The sequence below is a fragment of the Geospiza fortis genome, unplaced genomic scaffold (assembly GCF_000277835.1).
Source record: "Geospiza fortis unplaced genomic scaffold, GeoFor_1.0 scaffold884, whole genome shotgun sequence".
Classification (NCBI taxonomy): Eukaryota; Metazoa; Chordata; class Aves; order Passeriformes; family Thraupidae; genus Geospiza; species Geospiza fortis.
The window spans coordinates 146,178-152,177 of record NW_005054642.1 but is presented as its reverse complement, the minus strand read 5'-3'; the positions used below and the strand labels follow the sequence as shown (position 1 = coordinate 152,177).

The following is a 6,000-nucleotide window of genomic DNA, read 5'->3' as shown; positions in this document are numbered from 1 at the left end:
TCCTGCTGAGTCAGTAAGACTCCCCTGCTTTCTAAACTTCTTGGACAAGTCTGGGTGCAGCTGAGTCCACTTAGTCTCAGATTTGGTCAACAGTTGATATTTAAAGGCTTATATTATAAGGAGGTGCAGCTAGAAATGTACAGGTTTGCAGTCTTTGGCCTTGCAGAATTCACAATTACAAAGCAACAAAGCATAAACGTAGCTACTCCAAGATTTTATCTCTGCATTTGACTGGATCTTAGTGCATTTTAGTCACCTATCCTAAGGTGTTCTTCACCTTTGGGCTGGATGTACTCTTTCAGAATCCCTGCTGGGAGGGAGTTTCCACCCAGAAACTGTGTCCAGCCTTGGAAGACCAGGTTCCCCAGCTGGACCAGTCTCCAGAAGCATTTTACACCCTCTCTCAGGCTGATGTGGATGAAAGTCAGTCACAAGCATCTCATCTCCACATCACTGGAATACACTAATCATGTGAGCATACAGAAATTCCTCCTGAAATACCCACCTGGCATTCTTATCTTAGGGCAAACCACACTGCCCATCAGAGACAGGAGCAGAAAGGGGAGGATGCAGGAAGATCCAGCTGTCTTTCATCACTGTCACAGCGCCTGTTTTGCTGGATGTTTTTGTGAAGAAAGCAGTTGATGTTTCAGGCGTGCATCATTGTTTCTAGATTTGGGATGCACCTCATGTCACACATCATCTCAGACTGTAAGGGTGGAAATTACCATTCTTTGGGCAGATGGCAACTCATAGCCCATCTTTGATTTGTTTTCCTCCTTACCTGCTGAGTGATGCTCCTACCAAAGCTTCTGCCCTGTTGATCACTTTAGCAGACACTGTCTAGCAAAAGAAAAATCCTACCTATTTAGGTAAGATGCTTTGTTGACAGATAATGTGGATTGTGATTGTTATCTTGAAATCAAGTATGAATCTTGTTTTAATTGTGTTTGAGTAAATAGTGCCTCTTCCTTCACCACTGGGTTTATCCTCCTTAAAGTGACTCTCACCAAGTGATTCTCCCCTTACAAATTCAGATGGGACAAAAGAGTGTGGTCTATGGTGTTGTGGGTGTTCAAGAATGTTTCTAGCTGATTTATTTTCTCCTCTTTAAACACCAAAGTCAGGCCGAGACAGTGAGTCTCTCCTACGCTTCATGTCAGCATGAGAAGAAGGTTGTATTTTATTACTCTAATCCTTTGCAGCTTGTGTTCACACTGGCAATGAAATGACAGCAGGAGTGAGGTGAGAGTAAGTGATAAAGTCTTGGCATTAGATACTTACAATGAATGTGTGCTTGTGAAGTTCTGACTCATTAATTCTTTTTCCAGGCTGCTGTGTGGCTTAGCAGTGCACTTCAGTACTGTGATGGATTTTAGATTCAACAAATAACCCAGAATACCAAACACTTTATTGTTTCATGGAAAGGGAAATGTTCATTTGTTTGATATTTTTGGATCCTAAAAATATATAAGAACTGGGCAGTTTGGGGTTTTCACTGTTTTTTACATCATAAAGCAATTTTAAGGATGCAAAATGCCCCAAGTCTCATTCCTTGTGGGGAATCTTTCCACATGGAACGTAAGACAGACTCCAAAAAAGGATTTTTGAAAGTGGAGCACAATTGAAAAATACTCTATTTTTCTTTCCTCACTCCCTCAGAGATTACTGCAAGGTGGTTCAGATGTTGTAAGACTATACTGGTATGATAGCATAAAGTATTTTATGGACTTGGGAGTAAAAATAAATATAGATACCACATCACAGGTAGACCTGAGATGTGTAAGAAAAAACAGAATTCACACTTATCACAGAAAACGTATCCTTTAAGGGGTTTCAAAGCACAGAAACATCTTTATTCCAAAGAAAAACAAGGAACGTTCTTCCTTTTTAATTCCCCCTGTGGACATATTGTAAGAAACAACTTGTTCCACCAATACCTTACCCTGCAATTTAAGATGAACAAACTGTCAGCAATCCATGTGATTATTATTACAGTAAGGAGAAAACTGCACTATGTTTAAAAAGAAAATAAAGTCAAAACTCAACCACTAGGGTATGTTTTTCATTCCTTGGATTTTGTCAGACTACATTGTCCCAAAGTATTGAAAATATCTGAGTCTTGTATAAAAAAGTATATTAAAAGTGACTGACATTTAATCCGTCAAGATCACTGTCTTGTAATGGCACAGCAGATGGCTGGGCAATATTATGTCTCACAGAAATGATTTCTAATCAATCTGTGTACATGTGTGTCTCACTTCACCCACTCAACTAAATAAAGTTCAACAGCAGAGTGAACCATGGAATTTTTAGCTTTTTCCGAGCTTTTAGCCCAACAATAATGATATGCATTAAGAATCAAACCTACACCCAAAGCAGTATTTTGATTTTATATAAAGTATTTGTATCCTGTTGAATTGAAATGGGCTCATAAAGATGCACTTCTGTCTTTCACCTGAGGAATTCTGCTTCCATTAGCTATTGTTGCTCCCAACACTTTCCTATTTATACCTATAAAAATTAAAACGGTGGTTTGCGTAATTTTGTTTTTTGAATGTGCTGCTCCACTTTTCCACAGTTTAATTACTGTGGAAGGAAGGAAGTATCTGGAACCTTAAATCAGATAGTTGATATCTTCAAAAGAGGGTGTCAAGTTGAGGAAGCCAAAGTCTACTCCATTTTACTAGGTACACCTTCAGGAACTTTGTCTTCTTCAGATTTTTTAAATGGCATCTTTGGCTGCAGTTTGTACTCCTTTTACAGCAGCTGACTGTTATTTGAATTATGCCTCCTCAGTGAGGCTATCTGGGTGCGACTGCGGATTTTGTTTATGTTCTGTGTTTTTTATACAAAGTGACTGAGGACTGTAAAATAATAGTTGTGTAGATATCACATTTCTGTGTGCATCTGTGTACGCTTGCCATCCAAAAAACCAGTATATTTTTTTTCTTTTATTCTGTTCCTCCAATTTTTTGAGTTTGTATTCTGAATACATATAAACATTACTCTTTCTACCTGGCAACCAGTATGTCTAAAAACATTTCTTTCAGACTTCTTTTTTCTTCTTATCTAATGCACTTCATAGATGTTTTTGATGTTCCCAACCTACATTTGCCATTTTTCCAGATGAAATGTGCTTCTTAAATGGAAATCCTCTTACTTCATACACAGGAATGAAGATATAGAATCTGTCTGTATTTGAATTCTAGGCATTTAGGCATGTCAGATTGGTCTGCTGCTGGCTTCATTTTCCTTTTCAAGCTCATGGATTTATTTCCTAAATACTACTGTTATATTTCATTGGCTTCTTACAGTAGTTATTTTCTCAGTCTGATTTTAGCAAATTGAGATGGGTATCAAAGTGTTGCTTCTGTAATACACTGGACCACCTCTTGCTTGGAGATTAGAAACCTCCTGAGAGCTGTGTTTTCTTTCTGTGCTGTAGTTCCACTGCTGCTGCACAGAGAGCATCAGTATTAGTCCTCTACCAGCCTGGTGTGAGACAGGAATACAAACTTGTAGATATTACTCACTGGGTATAATTTTGTAACACTCAAATTGTGAGCTACAGTGGATGTTAGGTGGATACTAAAAGGGAATATTTATGCATTTATATTCATGTAATTCTGAAAGAAACTGATGGATTTGCAACCATAAAAAAAGGAAATTAATTCCTTATTCGTTAAGGAAAAAAAAGGAGAAGTTTATATGTCCTTATTAAGGCATAATAGATGAAAAGACAAAGATATACCTTAACATTGAATTAGTGTGGATTCCAGCTGAATGAGATTGCCTGAGGTAAGAGTATAATCACCTTACTCCCTATACATAACTGGAGAAGAAGTATAGGCTGCTGTTGGGACTAATTCAGACCTTAAATAACTGTAATTGACTTCCAAAGAAAGACAGGTAACTCTTTCTATTTTTTCATGGAGAGCTATTGTGACTCTCTACTTGCTTATATGACTCAGTCAGTGAGAGAAATACAAGCCCTTACAGCTACAGCATCCAGCCTTGCCTGGAGTATAGGCTGGTCTGGCAGGAGCTTTCAAATAGTTTCTTCTCCAATTGTCTTCATCCTTTTTTTATCTTCTGTATTCCACTTCTGCTTGACCCATCTAGAGTCACAGAGCTGCAATATAATTCAAGCTGAGAGGGACCTCAGGAGGACTCTAGTCCAACTCCTTGCTCAAATCAGTGTAAACTGTAAAGTCAAACATGTTGCCCTGAACTTTATCTGTTCAGGTCTTGAAACCCTCCAAGGATACAGATTACACAGTGTGTCTGGGCAGCTACTCCTGCTGCTTGGCTGAAAGTCAGAACTATACCTGATTTGGTTTATTACCATTTTCTCTTTTATTTATTTATTCATTTATTTACTTTTTTGCCCTGCAAATCCATAAAGATCTCGGCTCCTTCATTTTGAAATCTCTTTTCAGGTATTGGTAAGGTACTTCTAGACACCTCCAAAATTTTGACACCTTTCTTTTTTTCAGTGTGACAAAGCCCAGCTCCTTCAGCCTCTCCTTATAGGGTGCTTTCTTCAGCCCTAGTGATGTTGGTGGACTCCCACTTGACTCACTCAAAGTTTGTTGATGTCTTTTTTGTACTGCAATGAACACGTTAATCACAACTGGACATAGCAGTCCAGATATGCTCAAAAAATTGCTGTGTAAAAGGAAATAATATGAGTTTCTTGTGATCTTGAAAAATATTATGATTCAGAATTCAGGAAGCACATGAAAAAAAATCTGGAGCCTATTTATTGTAAGCTTAATCAAAAGAGAATGCACTCATCTGTGTCAGAGGTCCCTGGCAAGCCCTGTCACCCTTGTCTGAGAAAGCTTTTCTCTAGAAAAGTCAGCACATTTCTTCTTTGTTTTTCTCACATTACACCAAGATACATAATACACGCAAAAAAAAAAATTGAGTTGGCAATAAGTTGCAATGTGAAGAACAAAGAAAAGCTTAATAAAATTGAAAGGCAGATAAACTGAAACAGTAAAAAAAAATCTCAGTGGCTGACACAATACAGAAAGCATTGATTCAGAATTTCTGATTCAAGGGATAATAGCATTTAGCAGCTTGAAATGAATGAATAACAACAATATATGAACTTTTAATATTTAGGACAAAGTTCAGATGGGAATTTACAGACAACGCAGGCACAAGGAACAAAGCAACTCTCTTCCTTCTATTAGAGAGATTTCTTGTAGGCTTGCAACTGGGAAAAGTCTAAACAGCATTGTGGAGCTTTACATCAGGCTGGAGAGCTCATAGCCAGAGAGGGTGTGTTGTGTTTTAGGTAATGGTTCTGGCTGGAGGGACAAGAATCAGTTTGCTAAACACAGGGATGACAGTAAATATTTGGTATCAAATAAACCCTGTAGGGTTATGTGCTCTCAGTTAATACTGTCCAGATCCCCTTTCTTGCTCCTTTCCTGTGTTTGCTGGCTTTGGGTTGGCCTAAACTTGTCTCACTGCTTCTCCTGTATCTCCTATGTGAGTCAATGTCTTCACGTGAGTAAAGGGTGAAGGAGGGAATTTTTTGGGATGATAATGAAGTATGGATAAATAAATAAGCCATCTCACACTGAAAATAAGAATGGGTGAAACCTAAGTGAATGTCTCTTTCTGTGTTTGTCAGCAAGAGCACAGATGTCAGGACTCAAATTTCTTTCTGCATGATGATGCTTGACTGCTGGTCGGGTGCTGCAGTGATGCTTTTAATACAAGACTGTGCTAGCCATTACTGAAAGCCAAATTATAGGCAATCGGAACAAATGAGCACTTCTTAGAGGATGAGTGTAAATGTGAGCATTATCCAGAGGGGTTGTGGTGTCTCGCTCCTTTGAGTTATTCAAAACCACTTGGGCACGGTCCTCAGCTAGTAGCTTAAGGTTTCTCTGCTTGATTGAGGGAGTTGGACAAGATGACCTTCACAAGTATCTTCCTATCTCAACTGTTCTAGGAACCTGTTGTTATCCTTTGCTATTT

At 38.5% G+C, this 6,000-nt stretch overlaps 1 protein-coding gene across 5 annotated transcripts in view; it reads left to right on the top strand.

Annotated features, from left to right (window-relative positions):
* Window positions 1–6,000, top strand: part of RGS7 (regulator of G protein signaling 7) — a 213,475-nt gene that overhangs the window by 142,184 nt on the left and 65,291 nt on the right. The gene's annotated exons all lie outside the window — the stretch shown is intronic.